Genomic DNA, 27,296 nt, shown 5'->3' with positions numbered 1-27,296 from the left:
TCATCTACTGTCATTCTCCAAGATCCACCTGTTTTTTGCATAGGCCAAATAAGCAAATTAAATGTGGATGTGGTGGGAATCACCACCCCTGCATCCTTCAAGTCCTTGATGGTGGCACTAATCTCTGAAACCTCTCTAGGGATGCAGTTTTGCTTTTGGTTTACCATTTTTGTAGGTAGAGGCAGCTCTAGTGTCTTTCACTTGGCTTTTCCTACCATAATAGTCCTTACTCCACATATCAGGGACCCCATGTGGGAATTCTGCCAATTGCTCAGTGTATCTATTCCAATTATGCATTCTGACCTGGGGAAATCACTATAAGATGGGTTCAGGGACTCACTGGACTTACTGTGAGATACACCTTAGCTAAGACTCCATCAATAACTTGACCTCCATGTTCCCCCACTCTGACTGGTGGGCCTCAACGATGCTTTGGGTCTCCTGAAATTAATGTCAGTTCAGATCCAATGTCCAGTAATCCCCAAAAAGTCTGATTATTTCCTTTTCCCCAATGAACAGTCACTCTCATAAAAGGCTTCAGATCCCTTTGGGGAAAGCTGGCAGAAAGATTGACATAAATTTTTGGCAATGTAATGGGGTCCTTCCTCAAGGGAACCCAGTCTCCCCTTCATTCAAGGGGTTGTGGGCCTGTAAACCGACTCAAGTCTGGGAATTGATTGAGCGGTCATTACTCTGTATTCTTGCTATTCATTCTAGGCTGCTATTCACATGACCTAGAATTCTTCTGTCTATAAAGATGAAGTAAATATTTAATAGGTTTGCCATGTATTTCACTACTAGGAACACCATGACTAAGTAACCAATGCCATAATTCCACGTGAGTAAGAGTATTCTGATCACTGTTTTGACTCTGTTGTCCATTATGGTAACCATGCCCACATTGCCTTTGTTGTTTAACTGCTGCCACTTGGCCCCTACTACCATGGGGTCCAATCAGCCCCATCATAGTTAAGTGTCTTAGTTCAATTAGGGCAGTTCCCACTGTCAAATCTAGCTTACATAAAATAGCAATCAAAGCAGTCTCCAAGGATTCTGGAGCTCCCTTCACAAATTTATTCATCACTCTACTCATGAAAAGCATGTCCTCTGGACTATACATTTCTGGCTTTAGGGGTCTAATCTAATAAATCTATTCTAACAGGCCAATTGCTCTAAGCCTCTGAATATCTTCTTCTACATTATACCAAGGCATGTCTGGTACTTCACTTGTTTTTAGGTAGGCTACTGCATAATCCATGCTTCAGTTATTATATATATTATGTGCCATCGAGTCAGACCCGACACTTAGCAACCCCTCCTTGGGTTTCTGAGGCAGTATCACTACAGAAGTAGATCACTCCATCTTCCTTCAGTAAGCCAACCAAATAAACAATTAGATCCTTTCTCAACCTCTCAAGCTGAAACAGTGAATGAAGAATCCATACATAGTGGGCCTAAATCAATAAACTCAGACTGACTCAATGTTACATTCCTTGCACCATTATCCCACACCCTCAGTAGCATTCCCATACATATTCTCCAGGTTTCTGTCTGTACATGTTAGCAAAATCAAATAGGTCTTTTCAGGTGTAGCATACCACTTCCTCAGTCACACTTTATATTTCTCTTTTTGGGGCTTGCTTGGACTTAACTTTAGTTATAGGTCTAGCAGCAACAATGGGTTGTTGGGGCAGTTCCCAAGAACATTCAGCAGTGTCTTCCACGGCATTTTCCTCTGCCAATGACCCAGCAGGAATAGTTGGGTTAATCTCATCAAACTGAGGTGGAAGGGATAGTGGTTTTATAGTAATCCTTTCAGATGGGAGAGATTCAACAGAATTTACAGGCTCCATATCCTCATCTCTCTATCTGCCCATATGTTCCCATTTCAGTTTTCATGATCCCATTTTTTGCCAGTCAATGCCCTCACTTTAACTTCGGACAACACTCTGCATTGGCAATTCAATTGGCATTGTAATTCAGCCAACCTTGCATAAGACTATGGATTAGGCTTTTGTCAATATCAGGTCTGTTACTAGAAGAAATAAGGCTTTCTTTCAGAGCACAACTGGAAAGATTGAGGTCTTTTATGTGGCACTCAAGCTGTGACTCAGCAGCTCTGAGTTCATCTCACTCTTTCACCACTTTGTCTAGTGTAGGTAGGACCAACCAAGCAGCTTCCTTATACTCCTTATTCTGACAAAATTGCACAAAAGTTTCAAATATGCAATCACCCAGAGCCTCACTTCTCACAAGTACTTGATCTATTGGTGGTGCTTTTGCATATTAGTGTTGCCACTTCATGCCATGGATTAGCAGGGCCCTCTTTACTAATGGAGGCAGGGTCACCAGTGCCTTCATGATTAATCAAATTGGAGAACTAAAACAGAATTGGTGAGAACCAACTTAGGAGGCCCATCCTCATAATTTTGTCTCTCTAGAACCACTCTTGGTACGAAACATGTTAGACTAGGTTCTCTAGAGAAGCAAAACCAGTAAATCTTATATATACATATAGAGAAAGATAAAGTTATCTTAGGAAAGTGGCTCACACACATATAGAAGCTCGCAAGTCCCAAGTTCTTGGATCAAACATCAAGCTGGAGGCTTTTCCCAACTCACACAGCTGCAGGGGCTGATGAGCTAAAGGTTGGCAGGCAGTATCCTGGCTGTTGACTCTAATGAATGATGAATCCAAGATCTCCAGGCCAAATGGTGGATTGTTCACTCAAAGACAGTTGTAGGTAACACGACAGGATCCTGATGCACAGAAGAGTGTCTCTTCTCCCAGGATGTCCATAAATATATTGGAAGCAGGCCACAACCCTAGGGAAATTCCCTTTCAATGGATTGGCTGCTCAAAACATATACATCCAAGCCCATCATGGGAAATACCCACATCACAATGGCTTAAACCACACAGAATCATGGTCCAGCCAAGGTGACACATTACTCCAAGTATCACAAAGATAGAAGAAGATACAGTCCACAATCATGTCAATCTTATTATTAAAATCAAGTATGGGCTTATCTATAGTTCTGAAAAGGGTGGAAAATATTCAGAACATCATTGTAAAGAATTAGATTTTGCATTAATGAAAAGATTGCTCAGTTATATGAAAAACATAGAAAGAAAAGTTTGAATTTTATCAAACCAAATAGTAAGGCTTACCTCCCATAAGGCTTAGTTACATAAAAATAGAAGCATGAAAGTCAAAGGTATATTTTACCACAGTGAATGATTGACAAGTCATTTGTACTAGAAAAACAAGGAATCAAGAAATGAGAATATCTTTAATGTGTGTGTCTGTGCTAGTAAGGCAGGAAAATAAAATCAAAAATAAACTGGCAGGCTACAAATAGGAGGGATTCAAAAGCAAATATCACAGAAGAAATTTGTTAATAACAAGTATATGATAAATATTGAAGGAAAAAGGAGATTTTAAAGTTCATATTCATGTAGAGAGTGGTAACTCTATTTTAACAAGGTATGAAAGGTGAATTGTTCCTGGTGTGACTGAGGAAAAACATAGATGAAGATCACTGGCTGAACCCTATTATGGTATTTTGTTTGATTTTAAAGATCATCAGTTTTTCTAACAAAATCACAATAGTAAATCAATATTTTGATAAAACTTCAAATATTTTCTTGTATGCCATAAATTCAATTTTTAAAAGTAATATTTTGATAAGAAAAATTGCTTATTATTTATCCATTTTGACAGTTAACAAAAATCTATATTTATTTACTTCCACCTTCCTGGTTGCACACAGAAGCATCATGTAGCCACCGTTACCATATGGGTAATCTCAATCATTCTTCAAAGACTTATTGCATTTCATTATGTCAGTATTTTCCAGCATGAAGTACACATATATGAAGCAAATACCTATGTGCAAACAATTAAGCAATTTCCATTGGTGTATGTATGTTGTTGCTTTTGTTATGTGCCATTGAGTCGGACCCGACTCATAGCGACCTCTCCTTGGGTTTCTGAGGCGGTATCACTACAGAAGTAGATCGCTCTATCTTCCTTCTGAGGAGTGGCTGGTGCATTTGAACCTCCATACTTCTGGTTAGCAGTCAAGTGCCTTAGTCACTACACTACCAGAGCTCCTGGTATATGCATAGACTTTATAAATATTTTAATGTTTAACTCTTTATTTAATGTTTATTTTTTTAAAAATAACTCTGCCACCTCAAATCCATAATTTCATTGCTCAAGTAAAGTATTCATGTATTTAAGTAGAAATTTGAATCTATTAAGTAGAAGTATTAAGTAAACAACAGCACAGTCAGAATGCAATTAAGCAAAAATCATGAAAAAAGTAAACGACTGAGTTGAGTTGGGAAAATATTGAATTATGTAACATTGTCTCCTAAAAAAACCACTCTCACTCTGATTATGTCAGATCCAAAGTTACAGTCTTTGTAATACATGAGGAAAAAAAAAATTAATTCTCCATGAAAATTGTATGTCCAAGGAGTCAAAATCTAAATTGCTTAGAGAAACAGGAAAATTAGTGTAACAATATATTTATTGTGAGTACATATGATTTGAATCAATCATCAAGCAGCATCACTGAAAATACCAGGAAGGTGCTCCAAAAAGGGGAACAATGAAAGATGGTCATTGTTATGTTAATTTATCTAGAGATAACATTAAAGCACAGGGCAAGTTATACAGTCACCAAGGACATGCCACACATCCTAAACAATCTCTAGTTAGAGCCTGGTGTTCCAGTTTCTTGAAGCTGGCTGCACAAAGATAATTTTCCAAAAAAACCCAATTCCTAAGGTCAAATGGTCACCAGTGATCAATAGCTTATTACTAAGCTATTGCTGGGAGCTCTGGTAGCATAGTGGCTAAGGCACTTGACTGCTAACCAGAAGCCTGGCGGTTCAAACCCACCAGCCACTCCTTGGAAGGAAGATGGGGCAATCTATTTCTGTAGTGATACTGCCTCAGAAACCCAAGGATGGGTTGCTATGAGTCGGGTCCGACTCGACGGCACATAACAACAACAACAACAACAAAGCTATTGTTGGGAGCTCTGGTAGCATAGTGCCTAAGCACTTGACAGCTAACCGGAAGCCTGGCTGTTCAAACCCACCAGCCACCCTCAGAAGGAAGATGGGGCAATCTATTTCCATAGTGATACTGCCTCGGCAACCAAAGGAGGGGTCGCTGTGAGTCTGGTCCAACTTGACAGCACATAACAACAACAACAAGCTATTGTTTAACCTTAAGGTGATTCCAAGAAATCACATCCTCCAAGGTTAAAAGACTACCTATGGGTGGATGACCTGGGTGGGTTCCCCCAATTCCATGAACCCAGAAATTTGAATTGTAGTAGAATCAAAATGATTTTGGCAAATCTTCTAAAGAAGATGATCCAGTGTATGAATTTTAACCAACTGTTCTCATTTTTAAGGAGCTCTCATTGCGTAGTGAGTAATGCATATGACAGCTAAGCAGAAAGTTAGTGGTTCAAACTCATCAGCTGCTCCATGAGAGGAAGAAGAGGTAATCTACTTCTGTAAAGATTTACAGTCTTGGAAAACCAATGAGGGTAGCTATGATTCAGAATCAACTTGATGGCAGTGGGTTTATTCATGTTCACTCTCCCTATGCATCTAAAATTTTTAAAATGTCACAAAAGATCCAAGAGTATAAAAAATTCCATAACAAGGATAGTAGAAAAGTACATATGAGGGTAAAATATGAGTAAGATATACACATACAGCAACATGTCAAATTCTGAAGAGGGATTGTGGGACAAAGTACTAGGTTTGTTTTTGTCTTATTTTTTCAAAATAGCCTGAACAATGAAGGTGTTCTTTTTCTTTCTAAAATGGCCAGCACAAACTTAAATGAGTTTAAACAAGTAGGGGCTACACAGGCCCCACCCTGGCAACAGACTCAGGAAGGAAATGGGGTATGATGCACTTATGAGTATACATTGATTGAATCAATGATAACTGAGCATTAAGGCCTCAACCATGCATATTCATTAAATCACGCACTTTCATGAGGTCCCAATCCAGGGGACCCTAAGCTTAGAGTTCTCTCTCTGAGCCTTCCAGGTTTACTGAGAACATCCATGCACAGGAGAGGGTACAATTCTTCCCTGGGGACAACGAAAATGTAAGCTTTGTGCCAGGACCTCTCTCAGATCTTGCTTAATCCATCCCTTCTTTTCATTATTTTCTTTTCTAATTTTTATTGTGATTTGGTTGAAAGTTTACAGAGCAAATTCATTTTCCATACAGCAAGCAGTTCATACACATCTTCTTTCACGGCATTGATGGCAGTTTCCCACAATGTAACAATTCTTTTCCCACTTCTTCCCCATAGTTATCTCTTCCTTGTGTCCTCCCCTCCCATGCACTTCTGCCCTCCAAGCTGTCTCCCTGTGCATACACAGCCCTTCTGTTCTCCCATGACTGATCACTCCGAGTATTATATGTACTTAATGCATCTCTTTACTTGTATCCCCTCTGGTTATAATAAATTGTTGTTGTTGTTGTTGTTATGTGCCCTTGAGTCGGACCCAACTCATAGCGACCCCTCCTTGGGTTTCTGAGGCAGTATCACTATGGAAGTAGATTGCCCCATCTTCCTTCCAAGGAGTGGCTAGTGGGTTTGAACCGCCAAGCTTCTGGTTAGCAGTTAAGTGCTTTAGGCACTACGCTACTAGAGCTCCTGGTTATAATAAGTGGGTAACTGTAAATATAGGTAACACTTTCCATGAGTTCTGTGAGTCATTCTGATGAATAATCAAACCCACTGACATCAGTAAAAGTCAGCAGAGAGTACAGCATTTGCCTATTTGGCAGGGGCCAGCAGGACAAACTTGTAGAGACCCAACTCCGGGTGTTCAGAGTCAGAGAAAAAGAAAGCCATGCGGGTGAGTGATGTCAGAATGATGACATTGGAAAGTAGAGACATGAATTATCTTCACATTTTGGAAATTAGCCTTATGTTGGCAATTATTTTTTAATTACTCAGAGCAGAAAATAAAAATCCTTCTATTTCACTATATATATTTTAACAACATACATTTAAGATATTTTTTTTTTCTCTTATATTTGATATTGCATTTTTTATCATAAGTTAACTCTGCAAAGGAAGTACAATGGAAGAAGAAAGAACATGAAGTCTGGAGCCAGAGAGCTATACACTTATGTATGGGTGAGTTCCGTCCTTCAATAGCAGAATATGATTTGAGATTTAGCTTATTCTTCCACTTTAAAAGTGAAAACAATTACTTAAACATTCTAGTTGTTTTCCTTAGCTCCAAAATGGAACTAGTTAGTACTTCCCTACTAGTGTTGCTGGGAGATTTGAAGATGATCATATATATGTGAATCCTGTCCATTATTTATATGTTCATCATTCCTTCAGTATTTCCATCAACAAAGATTTATTTCAGAACCTACTATTTGTCAGGCACTGTCCTCTGGTAGCATAGTGCCTAAGGCACTTGACTGCTAACCAGAAGCCTGGAGGTTCAAACCCACCAGCCACTCCTCGGAAGGAAGGTTGGACAATCTACTTCTGTAGTGACACCACCTCGGAAACCCAAGGAGGGGTCGCTATGAGTCAGGTCCGACTCCATGGCAGTGCGTTTTTGTCCTAGTCTTTGGTAATGGATCAGAGCAAAACAGAATAAAACAATCTTTGACTTTGTAGAGCTTGATTACTAATATAGGAAGACAGATCATTCTGTTTTAAGTGATAGAAAATTTGGTCACAAATATTGGTGATGGCTGCACAACATGATTGAAGTAATAGATGTCACTTAATTTGCACACATAAAAAATGCTAAATTGGCAAATGATGTGTTATCTATATTTTAAAATGATGATGATAATAAGTAGATAAATAAGTAATCATATAATAGGATGGAAGGTGATAAGTGCTATCAAAAAATAAATTAGGCAAGAGGTAAGGGATGTGGATTGGAGAGAGTTAACATGTTCAATAATAGGGCAACCTGAAAGATTAAGATGACAATTGAGCAGAAACTTCAAAATTGCAAGAGAATCAGCCTAATGCATTCTGTATGGAGAATATTTCAAGCAGAGGAGAAGGCAGGTGCAAAGGCCCAAGTTTGGAGAACACTGGTATGCCTGAAGAAGATGTGGGAGAGTTGTAGGGGAGTAGGGGTTAAAGAGGGTGCTCTGGTAGCATAGTGCTTAAGGCACTTGACTGCTAACCAGAAGGGTGGTGGTTCAAAACCACCAGCCACTCCTTGGAAGGAAGATTGGTCAATCTACTTCTGGAGTGATACTGCCTCAGAAACCCAAGGAGGAGTCATTATGAGTTGGTTCTGATTCAATGGCAGTGAGAGTTTTTGAGGGGTTAAAGACAGAAATAAACAGTATTTGAAAATGTAGGCTGTTTTAAGGATTGTCACTTTTACTTTGAATGAGATGAGAAGCTATGGAAGGGTCTGAGCACAGAAGTGATGTGATCTCATTCACATTTTAAAAGCGGTATAGGTAAGGCTGTATATATAAAAATTACTGAGGAGTCTAATACAATAATTCAAATATGATTTGAAAATGTGTCTTGCTTTCCTAGTATTAGTATAACATAAATCATAAGTGGAAGGCTTTAATGAATAGAAATTTATTTTCTCACAGTTTAGGAGGCTAGAAGTCAGAATTCAGGGCACCGCCTCTAGAGGAACCCTCTCTATATAGGCACTGTGGAGGAAAATCCTAGCCTCAGTTTCTTCTTGGTGTTCTCTTCATGCATCTATCTTTCTTTCTTTATATTTTCCTCTTTTACTTTGTGCCTAATCTGCTCTTTTGTATCTCAAAAAGTGCTTGGCTTAAAACACATCTTATATTGGCATGACTTCATTAACATAGTAAAAGAAACCTTATTCCCAGATAATATTACAACCACATGCTGCTTCAATATTAGGATTTACAACACATATTTTGGGGTAAACAATTCAATTCATAACAAGGTGTTTATACCAGGATGGTAGCAGTGAAGGTGGTGAAAAGTGATTGCAACTGGAATGTATTTCAGTATTAAAGCAACATGATTTGCTGCCACATTTTATGTGAATTGGGATAGATTGTGAGAAAGAGAAATGAAGAATGGTTTCTCAATATACTCAGAGAATAGCTGTAAATTGTTATTAGCCTATAATTCCTACTTCATAAGTGAAAAAAATAAAACCTACATGGATTAATGAAACTTGACTAATGAGATGCAATTAATTTGCAGTGAAGTTGCAACTAGAATCCAGGTATCTAGACTCAAAATCTATGTGTGCTTTGATTATACCTACATTGTTTCTCAATGTGATGTTTATGCTATTTAGCTTTAAATTGTGAGTATTTTCTCCAATGCAACCATATGAAACTAGAATTTGTGGAATTCAAGTGAGTAACAAATTCCCTCTCTAGTTTATTTTTGTTTGAGACAGTGTAAGATTTTCAAAGCGTTCACTGATCTAATAGGATGCCATTTCACAACTTGTAATTCATTTGCTCAAATGCTGTTATGATAAAGTGTGAATGAACTAATCCTTTCTTGAATGAAAAGAGCAAATCTGAGTGAAAATGCATTCATTTTTCTCCTCACTTTTTATGAGACCCATGACCATGTGAAACAAATGAAAAGTGCTACAATAGGACTTGGACAAACAATCCTGTTAATGCAGCTGTGTGAACTTTCCTACTAATGACTCCCTACCCTGCTTCTTCTCCCCGCCTCCAAAGGATGAAGATTCTCATTTAACACAAGAAAGCAATTTATCCTAAGATTCCATGAATTAAACCTTCAACCTTCATAATAAAAGGAAATACAGCACTCTCTGATGAGTCTTAGAATCAAAGCAATGCAAGTACACTATCAGGTGAAGTCAATTGATGTGGCAATAACTTCCTGAGAGTTCTCCTAAAATAGCTTATGATTGATTGCTGCATTTAAAGTTGAAGGATTGTGAAACACTCGGGTAATAACCATCTTAGATGGATAAAGGCCAAACTATTTGGAAGCAACTGCATGAGTCAGAATCAACTTGATGGCCAATCTTGTGGGTTGAATTGTGTCCCCTAAAAAAATATATGTTGTAAATCCTAACCTCTATGCCTGTGTTTATAATCCCATTTGGAAATGGTTTGTTTTTGTTATGTTAATGAGGAAGAATTAGTGCAGGGTATATTTTGAGTCACTTGCTCTTGAGATATGAAAAGATATTAAACAAACAAGCAGAGAGTGAGATTGGGTAAGATAAATGCCAGGACACATGGAGATCTCCAAGAAACTCAGAAGCAGAAGCTAAAGTGACAAAAAACTTCCTCCAGAGCCAACAGGGAGGGAAAGCCTTCCCTTAGAACAGGCACACTGAATTCTGCTTCCAGCCTCATAAAATTTGAGAAAATAAGTGTCCGTTTGTTAAAGCTACCTCCTTGTGATGTTTCTGTTACAGCAGCACTAGATAATAAGTAAGACAGCATACAGCAATAAGCCCTCACCTGGTGACTAACGGTGGATTGGCTGAACCCACTGTAGGCTTTGTGCACTTGAGTTTGGCAGGAAAAGTGGTACATAAACTCCATCTAGGAAAATAGTTAGCAGTAACAAGAAAGGAATCATTTGGACTTACCATCTATGAGTTAGCCAACTATATTCTACTACCCTGGATCTGAAAAAGCTCTGGTGGCACAGTATCTAAAGCATCTGATTGCTAACCAGAAGGTTAATGGTTCAAACCCACCAGCCACTCCCTGGAAGCAAGACTGGACAATCTATTTCTATAACGATTTACCATCTCAAAAAACCCAATAGGGGTCAATATGAGTTGGAATTGCCTCAATGGCAGTGTTTTTTTTTTTTTTTTTTTTTTTTTTCATTTTTTGGTTTAGCCTGGATCTGAGGAACTCTTTTGGCATAGTGAGTAAGACATTTGGGTGCTAACCGGAAGGTCAGCAGTTCAAACTCAACAGCTGCTTTGTGGAAGGAAGATGAGGCAATCTACTTCCATAAAGATTTACAGCCCTGGAAACACAATGGGGGTCACTATGAGTCAGAATTGACTCGATTCAGTGGATTTGGTTTGGTTTTGGTTAGCCTGGATCTGCTGGTATAACAGAAATACCACCACTCATCTGTCAGTTTGTGGTATTGTTGTGGCTTGTGTGTTGCTGTGAGGCTGGAGGCTAGGCCACTGGTATTTTAAATATCAGCAGGATCAACCATGGTGGGCAGGTTTCAGCAGAGCTTCTATACGAAAGCAGACTGGTAGGAAAGACAAGGACATCCATTTCTTAAAAAAAAAAAAAAAAAAGAAAAATTGGCCATTGAATCCTTATGAATAGAACTGAAACACTCTCATATATTACTGGAAAAACTTTATAAATAGATGTGAAACATTGTCTAATATAATGCAGGAAGATGAGCTCCTTAGTTTAGAAGGCTGACAAAATATGACCGGGGGAAAGCTGCATCCTCAAAGTAGAGTTGACCTTAATGATGTTGATAGAGTAAAGCTTTTGGGACCTTCATTTGCTGATGAACTCAAAATGGGAAGAAACAGCTGAAAACATTCATTAATAATCAGAATGTGGAATGTATAAAGTATGACTCTAGGAAAATTGGAAGTTGTCAAAAATGAAATAGAATAATGAAGATATATACTCTAGATATTAGTGAGCTGAAATGGATTAGTATCACCCATTTTGAATCAGAGAATGTTATGTTCTACTATGCCATGAATGAAAAACTGAAGAGGAATGACATCACATTCATCATCCAAAAGAATGTTTAAAGATCTATCCTGAAGTACAATACTGTCAGTGATAGGATAATATCCATACACCTGCAAGGAAGAACAGTGAATCCAGTTAAAACTTCTATTATTCAAATTGATGTGTCAGGCACTAAAGACAAAGATGAAGAAATTAAAGATATTTATCAACTTTTGCAGTCTGAAGTTGAACAATCAATATGTATTGCAATCAATATGTATTAATAATTACTGGTGACTGAAATGTGAAAGCTGGAAACAAAGAAGAAGCATCAGTAGTTGGAAAATATGGCCTTAGTGACAAAAATGATACTGCAGATAACATAGTAAAATTTTGGAAGATAATTGACTTATTCATTGCAAATACCTTTTTTCAACAACAAACTATACACATAGACCTTGCCCGATGAAATATACAGGAATCAGATGTGCAAAATCTGTGGCAAAATGTGATATAGAAATTCAATATCTTCAGTGAAAACAAGGCCATGAGCTGACTGTGGAACAGACCATCAATTGCTCTTATGCAAGTTGAAGTTGAAGCTCAAGAAAATAAAAACAAGAGCCAAAACACAGCTTTGATTATCTCCCATCTGAATTTAGAGTCTGTGTGAAGAACAGATTTGACACAGTGAACACCAAAGACCAAAGATGTTTGGGATGACATCAAAAACATCACACATGAAGAAAACAAAGTGTCATTAAAAAGACAGTAAAGGAAGAAAAGACAAAAATGGATGTCAGAAGAGACTCTATAACTTGTTGAGAGTAACAAAAGTGAATGGAAGAAATGATGAAATAAAAGCTGAACAGATTTCAAAGGACAGCTTGAGAAGAAAAAGTAAAGTATTATAATAAAATATACAAAGACTCAGAGTTAGAAACGCAAAAAGGAAGAACATATTTAGCATGTCCAAAGCTGAAAGAATTGACCAAAAAAATGCAAACCTCAAGTTACTACATTAAAGGATTCTATGGGCAAAATAGTGAATGATGCAGGAAGCATCAAAAGAAGATGGAAGGAAAAGTCACCGTATCAAAAATAATTTGTCTATGTTCAACTACCTCAGGAGATGGTATATGATCAAAAACTAAAAGAATCCCAAGCTTCACTGAAGGAAATAGTAAAAAACAAGACTCCAAGAATTGACAGAGTAGCCAATAAGATGTTTCAACTAAAGGATACAGCACTGGAATTGCTTACACATTTATACCAAGAAATTTGGAAGACAGCTACCTGGTAAATGACTGGAAGATATTGATTCTGTGCCTGTTCCAAAGAAAAGTGATCTAACTGAATGTGGAAATTATTGAACAATATCACTAATATCACACTCAAGTAAAATGTATCTGAAGATCTTTCAAAAATGGTAGTAGCAATATATTGACAGGGAACTTAGAGAAATTCAAGCTGGATTCAGAAGAGAACATGGAACCAGAGATATCACTTCTGATAGCAAACCAATCTTGGCTGAAAGCCAGTACCAGAAAGATATTTACCTGTGCTTTATTGACTACATGAAGGCATTCAATTGTGTGGATCATAAAAATTTATGATTGTGAAAATTTGAGAATTCCAATTAACTGTGTTCATAAAGAACCTGTACATAGACCAAGAGGCCATCATTCAAACACAACAAGGGGATACTGCATGAGTTAAAATCAGGAAGGATGTGGATCAGGATTGTATCCTCTCACCATACTTATTCAATCTGTATGCTGAGCAAATAATCCAAGAAACTGGACTATATGAAGATGAACACAACATCAGGATTGGAGGAAGCCTCGTGTACAACCTCTGATATGCAGATGACATAACCTTGCTTGCAGAAAGTGAAGATGAGTTGAAGCACTTACTGATGAAGATCAATGACTACAGGCTTCAGTATGGATTACACATCAACATGAAGAAAATAAAAATCCTCACAACTAGACCAATAAACATTACAATAAATGGAGAAAAGATTGAAGTTGTCAGCAATTTGGTTTTACTTTCATCCACAATCAACACCCATGAAAGCACCAGTCAAAAAATCAAAGGTCATATTGCACTGGGAAAAACTGCTACAAAGACATCACTTTGAAGACTAATGTGCCTAAGACAAATGATGCTATTTTCAATCACCTCATATGAATGTGAAAGCTGGACAATGAACAAGGAAGACCAAAGAAGAGTTGATATCTATGAATTGTGGTGATGGTGAAGAATTCTGAAAAAAAAACGAACTGCTAGAATGAACAAATCTGTCCTAGAAGTGCAGCCAGAATCCTCCTTAGAAGAGAGAATGGCTAGACTTTGTTTTTCCTACTTTGGTCATGTTGTCAGAATGGACCATTCCTGGAGAAGTATATCATGCTTGGTAAAGTAGATGGTCAGAGAAAAAGGGAAGACCCTCAATGAGGACAGACACAGTGGCTGCAACCATGGATTGAAGCATAGCAAGGATTGTGAGGATGGCTCAAGACTGGACAGTGTTTTGTTCTATTTTACATAGTGTCATTATGAGTCAGAGATGATTTGATGGCACCTAACAACAACCTGAATGTTTTTATAAACAATCATTTAGTTCATAAGTTACAAGTCTACCTTTAACTGTAGGATAATCTTTTGGAGCTTATGTAATATAATCAATTAGATAATCATGGAAAACATGCCTAGAAGGAGAAGCAAAAATTATTTCTGTCGTGAGAATGAGATAGTGGCAGAAAGTTATAAAATTAGTTTTTATATGGAATTCATGAGGCTTTATCACACCAATTTATCACTATGACTTTTACATATCTTTTTTATGGGCAATTTAATAACTAGAAGGTCTGCTGGTGGTGTAGTAGTTAACAAGTTTGGCTGCTAACCAAACAGTGGGTGGTTCAAACCCACTAGCAGCTCTGTGGCAGAATATTGAGGCAGTTTGCTTCTGTAAAGATTTACAGCCTTGGAAACCCTGTCTTACAGGGCCACTATGAGTCAGAATCAACTTGATGGCAGTGTTTTTGGTTTGGCTTGGTTTTTAGATAATTGAAAAGTGAACTGAACTTGTCAGAATGGAAGAAATGAACCTAACTATGTTGTAAACAAGTTATGGAAATAAGATTGACAGATAAAATACAGGGTGCTCATTTCAAATTGAATTTTAGATAGACAATTATTTTAGTATAAGCATGTCCCAAATATTTGCATTTTTTAGTTTATTTAGCACTGGATACTTCAGTATAATTTAGTATGACATATTATTTAGTATCACTTAGTTGCATATTTTAGTATTTTTAAGTATGTCCCCAAAATTGCATGGACCATACTTAAAGATTAAAAAAAAAAAAATTGTCAATCTGAAATTCAATGAACCCTGGTAACACAGTGGTTAAGTACTTGGCTGCTAACTGAAAGGTCAGTACTTTGGGAGAAAAATGGGGCAGTCTGTTTCCATGAAGATTACAGTCTTGGAAGCATTATAGGGAAATTCTACCCTGTCCTATAGGGTCGCTATGAGTCAAAATCAAATCGACAACAATGGGTTTGGTATTACAATCTGAAATTCAAATTTAAGTGATGTTTCTGCATTTTTATTTGCTAAATCTGACACCCATAAATAGAAGAGAAGAATTCATGAGAAATCAGGAAGGTTTGGAGGAGAATATATTTTCCAAAGAATTGGGAAATTTCATTCTGGTCTCAGTATTGTCTCTAATCAGCTGTTTGGTTTTGGGCATGGCAATTAGTCACTTTGAATCTCAGTTTTTGAATCTATCAATCAAGTCTTTTTAAAGTGAAAAGCTTTCATTTTATCATGTATATATATTCAGAAACTAAGCTTTACTGCTATATAAGTCCTTTCAGTCTAGATTGTCAAACTAAACACCACCTACTACTAATTGAGTACTTAGCAAGGAACTCTACAAAATAATGTATTTATATGACATTTTTCCACTTAATCCCTATTAAAAAAAAAATACAAACTCACTGCTGTTGAGTAGGTTCTGACTCATAGCGACCCCTCCTTGGGTTTCTGAGGCGATATCACTATGGAAGTATATTTCCCAAACTTCCTCCGGGGAGTGGCTGGTGTGTTTGAACCACTGAAGTAACTGGTTAGCAGTCAAATGCCTTAGGCACTATGCCACCAGAGCTCCCCTTAATCTCTATACAACACTATAAAATCAGTAGAATTATCTCCCATTTCATGGATAAGAAATCTCAGCTTCAGAATTTAAATAACTTATTTGCATTCAGAACACAGAGCTACTAAGTGGCAGAGCCAATATTTGAACCCAGGTCTTTATGACACCAAAGCTCATGCTCTGAATCACTGCACTAAATCCTTTCCATTAGTTCTTAAACTGGATTAAGTAGCTATTCAACCTTTTCCTTTGCTTTAATTTTATTGTACAGTTAAGTAACTCTGGATGAATTTGTTTGTATGTAAAGAAAACAAATAGTAGGCACTGATTTTCACACTGATTCTATATGAACAGAGACTATAGCTTAGCTGCAATTCTGCTAACTTAACTCGTGAAGTATGACAGTAATTCACTGACTGCAACTATTAATGGGTTTACCATGAATTGTTGTTGTTGTTATTTGCCATCAAGTTGGACCTTCTGGTTAGTAGTCAAGTGCCTTAGGTACTATGCCACCAGAGCTCTTTATCATGGATTAAGGTGATTATATTTCCTAATAAACACTACACATTTTCCATCCTCCAGTCACATTGCAGAGCAGTGGGTATGACAGAATGTGATCTATCGCTATTGAATCTATGATATTTCTACTGATGCTTTGCCAGATGCCTGAAACAAGTTTAGCCTCTGGCAACTGGTTGCTAATTTTCTTTTGAAGAGAGGACCCTAAAGAAATCAAACTACTGAGAGAAAGAATACTGTCATACTTCAGGCAGAAGGCTTACTGGCAGACTGTGGTGTGTCTATGGGCACAAATGAGAAGAGGTTGTCCTGATCCAAGAACTATATGCTGAGTCTTTTCTGATCGTGAATTTTAGCTTATTATTTCCCTAATAAACCCCATAATTGTGAGAGTTGTATGTAGGTTCTGTGTGGGCATCACAATAAATTATTAAACCCAGTAAAGAATAGAAAGTGAGGTGAGAGGGAGAATTGGTGCAGAATTTATTAAAAGACTGGAGGGTAAAGGCATATCTGAACTCCACCTCAATAGGAATCAGCCTTGGACTATTGAACTTGACCCTCTTCCTTCTTACAAAGTTAGAGGAAGTCAGGTGCCTCCACCAAAAACCATATTTGAAATAATAAAATTAATTAGGCATAGGAGGCCAAGTCACAAAAAATAAAATGCTTTCTTTATATCTTCTAAGCATACTAATACTTGTTGATTAATTGCTGTCCCTACAAGATGACATGAAAAATAGTAAGTTTTCCAAAAGTAGCATGTTCTCCTGAATCTTAAATACATTATGATGCCATAAAAATGTCAGACAGCTTTGCAGGTCTGTAAAGTTAAATATATGTGTGTGTGTGTGTGTGTGTGTGTGTGTGTATTCAACTTCAAAAGAATGTAATGGCCATTTCTTGAGTGAGAAGAATATGAACAGACATGTAGCAAATGCTATGAGAAGGAGAGTCACAATGTTTAGGTTGTATGTGATAAAATTCTGCTAAACAGGACTGAAGATATAGGGGATGAGAGAATGAGATTTCATCACGAGTGAGACAAACGAGAATAGCCTGCTGCTTCTTGAGAGCAGAAGAATGAGGGTTGAATTTACTCATTGCCACTGTGTGGTGCTAGGAAGCAAAGAAAATAATTGCCATGTTATCCAGCCTGGCACTTTGCATAAATCCATGGCAGAGATTTCGAATGCACTAAAAATAAAAGGAAACAGAAGTAGGACACAAATGAGTCAAGGCTAGCCACTCAGAAATAAATCTGTTGTTAAGAAAAGAGCAAACATGACAAGTCACAACTGTTGTTGTTGTTGTTATGTGCCATCAAGTCGGATGGACTCATAGTGACCCCTCCTTGCATTTCTGAGGCAGTATCACTGTGACAGCAGATTTCCCACCCTTCCTACCAAGGAGTGGCTGGTGGGTTTGAACCAGCAGCCTTCTGGTTAGCATTCCAATGCCTTAGCCACTATGCTACCAGAGCTCTCTCAAGTCAACACTTATTGTTGTTTGTTGTTATATGCCGTCAAGTAGGACCCGACTCATAGTGACCCCTCCTTGGGTTTCTGAGGTAGTATCACTACAGAAGTAGATTGTCCAACCTTCCTTCCGTGGAGTGGCTGGTGGGTTTGAACCACCAGCCTTCTGGTTAGCAGTCAAGTGCCTTAGGCACTATGCTACCATGCTTCAACTTCAAAAGAATGTAATGGCCATTTCTTGAGTGAGAAGAATATGAACAGACATGTAGCAAATGCGGTGAGAAGGAGAGTCACAATATTTGGGTTGTATCTGATAAAATTCTGCTAAACATGACTGAAGATATAAGGGATGAGAGAATGAGACTTGGATACCAGCTTCATTGAAATGAGTAAGTACTATTTCAGCATCATGGAAAACTCCACGTTCAGTATAGCAGTTTGGGGGCTCCTTGGGAACTTCCCTCCTCAATGACCCTCAATCCTATAATGAGTAGAAGTAGAGCTGTGATTAACCAGTCATTATCTGTCACCCTGACTGTATCAACAGGCTCCTAAATTTTGTACAAGAAGCTACTAATGTGTACATTAAATGAGTGGTTTCATTAAATAAAACAAAAGCCATGTAAAGCTACATGTTATTTCCCTTCAGGCCCAAAGATCTAGAATTATAATTATGCTGATGGGAACATATTCCGTGATCTAAGTCATCTATTTTACCTGTATTGTGTAACTTAGAGGAAACCCTGTTAGTGCAGTGGTTAAAGTGTTTGGCTGCTAACCAAAAGGTTGGTTGTTCAAATCCACCAACTCTTCCAGAAGAGAAAGACATGGCAGTCTATTTCCATAAAGATTTATGGCCTTGGAATCTATGGGACAGTTCTGCTCTGTCCCATAGGGTCCTTATGTGTTGGATTCCACTTAAGGGGAGTGAGCATTCTATTTTCAGAAATCATGTTTAATAGTCTTTAACTATATTTGAGTAAGGAGACCTGGTGGCACAGTAGTTAAAGCACTCAGCTTCTAATTGTAAGGTGAGTGGTTCAGACCCACCAGCCTCTCTGCAGAAGATGTAGCAGTCTGCTTCTGTATAGATTAGTCTTAGAAACCCTGCAGGGCAGTTCTACTCTATCCTACACTTTTGCTTTGAATAGAAATTGACTCAATAGCAGGGGGTTTGATTTGGTAGGACTTAGCATTGACCAAAAACAAAACAATAAGCAAAAACTAACAAACAAAACACTTCAATTTCAGTTTAATATCTGAGCAAGATTTTGTGATCCCAGAATTGAACTATTTTCTTCCTTAAAGCTATAAAAGAGGTAAAGACTTCTTAATTACATGAGGATAGTTTAATTCTGGAATCATAAAACCTACAGGCTATGCTTAATTCATAGTCATTTAAATTCAGGTTCATAATGAATGATTTCTTCATTTGAGTTCCATGTAAAAAATGACCTGTTGTTGTTGTTGTTTGCCGTCGAGTCGGCCCCGACTATTTACTTTTATTTAGGCAAACAAGGACCAGGTCTTCAAGGTTTGGGATTGTCCTGCTTCAGAATTTAAACATATTCCTGAACCCAATGGAAATACATTGAAAACTGGGAAACAGAGGGATAATGCAATCATCAGAATGCTAAAATGACTACTATTTTGTTATTTTTTTTTTCATAATTACCTCTAAAAATCATTGGACTATAGTTGCAGAGAACAGAAACTAGTCAGTTTATACAAGAATTTATTAAAGAAAATTAAGTGTCTTACCGTATTTTAGGGAGCAAGGAAGAAACAAACTTAAGGCTGAACTTCCAGAAAGAACTTCCACAGTGAGGGGTCCACATGGTGTGTCAGGAAACTGCTGCTGCTTCTGCTGCTGCTGCTTGCAATTCCATTACCTGCAACAGCAAAACAAATGCTCTGAAATCTGCCTCTACCCCGCCTAATTCAAGAAAGCAAGCAACAAGGAAACTTGGGGAATATATCATTTACTTTTTTAATCTTTGAATAGTAAAAGTGAGTAGAAATACACGTTGAACAATTAATCCACAATATTTGCCATAAATACCAATATTTTTACAAAATACTCTTGTGCCTTAGCAAGTTAATAAATGTCTATTCGAGACTAGATGCTAATTTTATCTGAAATATACAGGTGACATAGATTAAAAATGCTTTCTTTAGATACTTGAAGGTACCTACATTTTACCTAAGAACTTCACTTCAACTAACAATCAACTGTTATGGTCAATGCAAAACTTCCTGGGAATAAACAAAATTGTATAACATATCATTCCAGCCACTTCTTGGAAGGAAGGTTGGGCAATCTACTTCCATAGTGATACTGTCTCAGAAACCCAAGGAGGAGTCACTATGAGTCGGACCCAACACAATGGTATATAACAACAACAACAACATATCATTGTGTGTGTGTGTATAAATATATGTATCTATTTATGCTTATATATACACATAAACATGTATGTGTTTATATGCACACAGAAAAAGAAATAAATAATCCTTATAGCATGAGAGTTGATTGTTTCACTTCCCTATGCTTTCATAGAATAAACATAATAAAACACTGTGACATATTTGGAAGTATTCTTTCCAATAGGATTTGGTCTACATGATTAGGTGGAGATAAAAAAAGAACCCTACATAATATCAATTTAATTAAATTCAGTTTCTAGTTGTTTTAAACTAGAAAATTATCTGCTAAATGTTGTATATGTATTTCATAAAGTTATTTGAATTTTCTATGTAACTCTTGATAGATATATTACCAATCATGTAGGCAAGTGTACCTTAATTCACTCATAACTAAATCTTTATCATGTTTATTCTATTGAGGTTTAGATTTAGTTCTCTGTCAATAATACTGAAAACTTCGCCTTTTAATGGTATTTTTCTTGTTGCTATTATCTTCATTTCCATAGATTATTTTATGAGGTTTATAAACTCAAATCTCCTGGACTTTTGGTCTTTGTAGATTTAAGTTCTATTATTTTGAAAGGCAGCACTAGAGTTGCTCTTAAAAATGACTTGGCATTCATCAGACAGAAAAAGTGGAGTAACTAGTACCAGAAGGTGGGAAAATCATATCAGACAAAATGTGGTAGGCTGGAACTACCAGTACTTTATCATGTTGGGAGAATATGTATATGCTATGAGCTGAAATGTGGTGATGTATAATACTGGAAGGCAAACAAGGACCATATCTTCAACGTTTGGGATTGTCCTGCTTCAGAATTTAAACATATTCCTGAACCCAGTGGAAATACATTGAAAAGTAGCAAACAGAAGGATAATGCGATCATCAGAATGCTAAAATGACTAATATTTTGTTTTTAAAAGATTACTATTTTGGGCAGTACAGTGAAGCCTGTGAAAGCTGGAACTTGATAGGATTGGCTTGTTTTTTCCAGGTCTCTCAAGTTTTCCACCTTTGATAGTGCAGTCTTACTACTTTTCTATCTCTCATTTTAGTGGAAAAATATGTGTTTTCCTACTCTGGCAGGCTTCTGTCTTACACAGATTCTGACTTTCACAGCCTTTACTGTATTTAGTATGATTACAAAAGTGTCATAGATAAGGCAAGAAAAACAGCTAGTTGAATAGATGGAGAATTATGAAGATTAAAACTAGGGGAGTAACAATAAGATGGTGGATTATATAAAAATGCGAGATATATGAGAAGTAAAAGTGGCAGGATATATGAATAATTTTACGTGCAAGGCAAAGAAGTTTAAAATGAGTCACGTTTATACCTTGATTGAGTGATGTAATAAATTTGAAGTGTCAGATGAGGTAGATCATTCATCTGTTCACACAGATCATTGTCTCACTCTCCAAAAACTCAAAAACAAAACCCACCTTGCTAGTATTAATTTTTTGTTGTTGTTGCTGTTGTTAAAGTAGAGGATGGAAAGGGAACTACCCTAACCAATCTATATGACTCAGATGACTTAGGTGTCAGCTGGGTTCATATTGCCCAGAAATATCTGTTAGTCTGATTTCTCAGGGGCAAGGTGAGCAAGCTCCATTTTCACTGTTAATTGCATGGCAAACATTAGCAGGAATACAATTCCCAACTGGAAATGTATCCAGGTTTCGCCTTCCCACATCTCCATGATCCTTGCCCCCAGCCACTTTTGTGGCACTTCATCTCTCTGACCGTAACCACTCAGACCTCATCCCCTGCCACACTGCACCAGGTCAAAACACATAAGTTAGGAGGACTCTCTCCTTCATCATTAACTGCCCATGCAGCTTTTCTCTGTCACCTAGCCACCCGGAGTCAGGTCTTCATAAATCTATTGACTGTTGTGCTAGAGGAAAAAAGGCCCCAGATTCAAAAATATTCTATAGACACCCTTTAATTAAGCCTTAAACAGGACAAACATCAGAAGATCATGAGGTAGCAGGTCAATTCATCACCATTGTAGGTGGGTCTACAGAAGCAGAGAAAGATGGTGATTGGAATAGGACATAACTGCTTGTTAATAGGATCTCTGGTAGCATAGTGCCTAAGGCACTTGACTGCTAACCAGAAGGCTGGTGGTTCAAACCCACCAGCCACTCCCTAGAAGGAAGGTTGGGCAATCCTACTTCCGTAGTGATACTGCCTCAGAAACCCAAGGAGGGGTCGCTATGAGTCGGGGCCAAATCGACGGCAAATAACAACAACAACAACAGCTTATTAAAAGAAAGGTTACAGGATTCATTCTGGGGCTTTGATTATGTGGTTAGTGGTTGGGGTATGACTCATGATTATGTGAACCTAAATAGCAGTCATGAAGACTTCAACATTTAATCCCCAGGAAAATTCCCTAGTTTTTTGTGTGAGCACATTTCTGCATACTTGTTAATCAACTTTCAATAACATTCTTCCTAGGGGCAAACTACCCATCCCTGGGCTTGCCCCAGACTTGTTTAAGCATAACCTTATTGTTGGTTTTATGGCCAGCAAGCACTGGGGAACTGACATAAGGAACTCAAATTGCATCTGAACTCAAAATGGAGTTAGGGCTCCTGTTGTAGACAGTGGTTTTAAACTACAAGCTCCTAAATGACAAGGAATTTGTTTTGTCCTTGTTCACTACTCTAACCCCAGAATGCAGAATTTTACTTTATATATGTTGTTGTTGTTACATGCCTTCAAGTCAGACCCGACTTATAGCGACCCCTCCTTGGGTTTCCGAGGCAGTGTCACTATGGAAGTAGATTGCCCAACCTTCCTTCCAAGGAGTGGCTGGTGGGTTTGAACCACCAGCCTTCTGGTTAGCAGTCAAGTGCCTTAGGCACTACGCTACCAGAGCTCCTACTTTATATATGGCAGGTATTTAATATATTTTGTATACTTAAACATGTTTTACTTAAAAATCTACTTAGCAGAACTTCCTGCAAGATGACAGAACAGGCAGACAAGCTACACAGACCCTCTGCAACAAGGAAATAAAAAAACAATTGAAACAGGTGCAGGAGATAATCTTGAAACTCTGAGCTTTGGAAGGAAAGCTAAAGAAGTGGATTAAATACCAACTACTAGAAGAACCTGAAAGAAAACAGTGAATGAGATAAACAGAAGTGCAGACTGTCAGCTGTCCTGAAGGCACAGCCAATTTGAATATCTACAAGCCACTTCTGACCTGGGCAGCAACTTAATAATCTATTCTGCTTTCCAGGGACTGCATGGGCAACCACATGGGAGGCTGACAAGAAGAAAGAAAACAGCAAAAAAGGAGACAAAGGAAGCTATGAACTGTTGTGAGAGCACAGTTCTTTTGAATATTTGCAAGTGGTGTGGTCATTTTGACTAATTGCAAGCACTGCTTTGATGTGGGCAGCAACCTAAGAATAGCCTCCCCTTTCCAAAAACAGCATGAACAACTGCATTGGAGGCTGATGACTAGAAAGGTGCAATATTCCCCTTGTTCCCCCTGTACCCCACAGCCTCCTGGTGAACGGAGGTGTGGCCATCCCCACCTCCATTTAACTTCTGGATAGGCAGAAATTCCAACCCAGTCTGGGTGCCCTGAAACCAACTGCCTTCTGGGCAGGCAGATAGTGGTCCCAGTACTCGATACCCTGTTCCCAGGCATCTTTTGGATGAGTAGAAATTTTTCTGAGGCCAGATACCCTATATCCAGCCAGTTTTTGGGATAGCAGGAACTTTTTTTTCTGGGAATGAGACCCTGCTCCCAGTTATATTTTGAGACAGCAGGAATTTTGTCTTAGTCTACAAGCCCCGCCAACTGCTGTTTTTTGAGCTGGCTGGAACTCCCTCTGGAACCAGGTGCCTTCCTCCTGATCACCTTTTGGACTGGCAGAAACTTATTTCTTTCTTTCTTTTTTGTTTATGTGTATTGTGGTGAAAACATGCACAACAAGATACACACCAACATAACTTCCACATTTACAGCTCAGGGACATTGATGACAATTTTCATGTTGTGCCACGATTATTGCTATCCTTTTCCAAAATATTCTACCACCAATAGCATAAACTCAAGGCCTCACAAACAAAACTTCCACATTCCCCCTTCCTCCTACCCCTGGTAACCGATAATAATCTTTGGTTTCTGTTCCCCCCCCCCAACCTATCTAGCAATTTCCCCTCCCCTCCCTAGTAACCAACAAGGAAAGTGTCTTTCTATATATAAAACATTCCTTGATTTTTCACACTTACAAACTAATACAATTTTTGTCCTTCTGAGATTGACTTATTTCACTCTGCATAATGTCCTCCAAGTTCATCCATGTTATGTAGTGTTATGCAGATTCTACATTATTCTTTAGGGTTGCATAGTATTCTACTGCGTGTATGTACCACACAGATCGTTTATCCATTCCTAGGTTTTTGGGGCACTTAGGTTGTTTCCATCTCTTTGCTATTGTGAATAGTGCTGTGAAGAGCATGAGTGTGCATATATCTATTTGTGTGCTGCCTCTCACTTCCTTAGGCTATATAACTAGTAATGGGATTGCTGGATCAAATGGTATTTTTACTTCCAACTTTTTAAGGAATCATCATACCAATTTCCACAGTGTTTGTATCTTTTTACAGTCCAACCAGTAGTATATGACTGTCCCAATCTCTCCACATCTTTGCCAGCATTTGTTATTTTCTGTCTCGTTGAACTTTGCTATTAATGCTGGGGTGAGATGGTATCACATGGTAGTTTTGATTTTCATTTCTTTAATATTTAATGATCACCAACACTTCTTCATCTGTTTGTTGGCTGCCTGAATATCTTCTTTAGTGAAGTGTCTGCTCATGTCCTCTGCCCATTTTTTACTTTTTAATTTTTAATATTGCTGAATATATTTTCCCATAGGTTCTTTTTACTCTTTTGGAGAAGTCTTTTGATGTATATAAGAATTTAATTTTTAGAAGATCCCCATCATCTAGTTTATCTTCTGCTATTTGTGCATCTTGGGTTATGCTTAACAGTCTATTTATGCCAAGTTTGTCCCTATTTTTAATTTGATTAATTTTATAGTTTTAGAATTAACATATAAGTCTTTGATTCCTCTGGAGTTAGTTTTTGTGTTTGGTTTGAGGAATGAATTTTCTTTGCTAAAGTGTCTGTTCATGTCTTCTGCCCATTTTTTAATTGGATTGTTTCTCTTTTTGATGTTGAGGTTTCAGAGTTGTATATAAATTATAGAGATAAATCCTTTGTCAGATATGTCATTGTCAAATATTTTTTTCCCACTCCGTATGTTCTCTTTTTACTGTTTTAGAGAAGTCTTTTGATGCACATAAGAATTTATTTTTTAGAAGATATCAGATATCTAGTTTATCTTCTGTTGTTTGTGCATCTTGGGTTATGCTTGATAGTCTATTTATGCCATAAATTAGGGTCTGTTTTTTTGCCCCTAGTTTTTCTTTGATGACCTTTATAGTACTAAGTATTACATTTAAGATTTTGATACTTTTGGGGTCAGTTTTTGTGCATGATGTAAGGTATGGACCTTGTTTCATTATTCTGCTAATGGCTATCCAGTTTTGCTAGCACTAATTGTGAAAGAGACTATATCTACCCCATTTAATGGATTTTAGTCTTTTGTCAAAATCAGCCGAGGATAGGTGGATGGATCTATTTGTGGGTTCTCAATTCTGTTCTACTGGACTATGTCTGTCATTGTATAAATATCAGGCTGTTTTGACTACAGTGGTAGTACAATAGTTTCTGAGATCTGGGAGCATGAGACCTCCTACTGTGTTCTTCTTCTTCAATGGTACTTTGCTTATTTGAGGTCTCTTTCCTTTCCATATATAATTAGTGATTGTGTTTTCCATATCCTTAAAGAATGTTGATGGGATCTGGATTAGGATTGCATTGAATGTATGGATTGTTTTAGGCAGAATTGACATTTTCACAATGTTCAGTCTTCCTATCCATGAGCATGGTATGTTCTTCCATTATATAGCTCTCTTAATAGTATCTTAAAGTAGTGTTTTGTATTTTTCTTTGCACAGTCTTTTGTGTCCCTGGTAAGATTTATTCACAAGCTCTGGTAGTGTGGTGCCTAAGGCACTTGACTGCTAACCAGAAGCTGGTGGTTCAAACCCACCAGCCACTCCTCGAAAGGAAGGTTGGGCAATCTACTTCCATAGGAATACTGCCTCAGAAATCCAAGGAGGGGTCACTATGAGTTGGGTCTGACTCAATGGCAAATAAAAACAACAACAATTGTAAATGATATTCATTTCCTTATCCTTTTCAGAGAACTCTTTGCTGGTATACAGGAATCCAACTGATTTTTGTACATCTATCTTGTGTCTTGCCCCTATGCTAAATCTTTGAATAAGTGCCAGTAGTTTTCTTACAGAGACTCTTGTTTTTTGTTTCTTGTTTTTTTTTTTTTTTGTTTTTTTTTTTTATGTATAGGATCCTATCATCAGCAATTAGGTATAGTTTCTCTTCTTCCTTACCAATTTGGATGCTTTCATTTCCATTTCTTGCCTTATTTCCCTGGCTAGGACTTCCAATATAATATTGAATAGAAGTGAAGATAAAGGGCATCCTTGTCTGGTTCCTGTTCAAAAGGGGAATGGTTTCAGTCTCTCTCCATTGAGAATAATGTTGGCTGTTTGTTTTTCATATATGCCCTTTATTATGTTGAGGAATTTCCCTTCCATTCCTAATTTTCTCAGAGTTTTTATCAGGAATGGGTTTTGGATTTTATCAAATGCCTTTTCTGCATCAAATGATAGGCTATGTGGTTCTTTTCCTTTATTTTGCTTATATGATGGATTATGTTGACTTTTTTTTATAATGTTGAACCATCCTTGCATAGCTGGTGCTATGACAGCCTGGGACTTCTGATAAGATCGTGGAATATAGGCAGACAATCTGCACAGACCCTCTTCAACAAAGAAAAGAGAGATCAATTGACA

This window comes from Orycteropus afer, unplaced genomic scaffold, assembly GCF_000298275.1.
Source record: "Orycteropus afer afer isolate SDZICR_OR568_19922 unplaced genomic scaffold, OryAfe1.0 scaffold00391, whole genome shotgun sequence".
Classification (NCBI taxonomy): domain Eukaryota; kingdom Metazoa; phylum Chordata; class Mammalia; order Tubulidentata; family Orycteropodidae; genus Orycteropus; species Orycteropus afer.
This window is presented reverse-complemented; position numbering follows the sequence as displayed.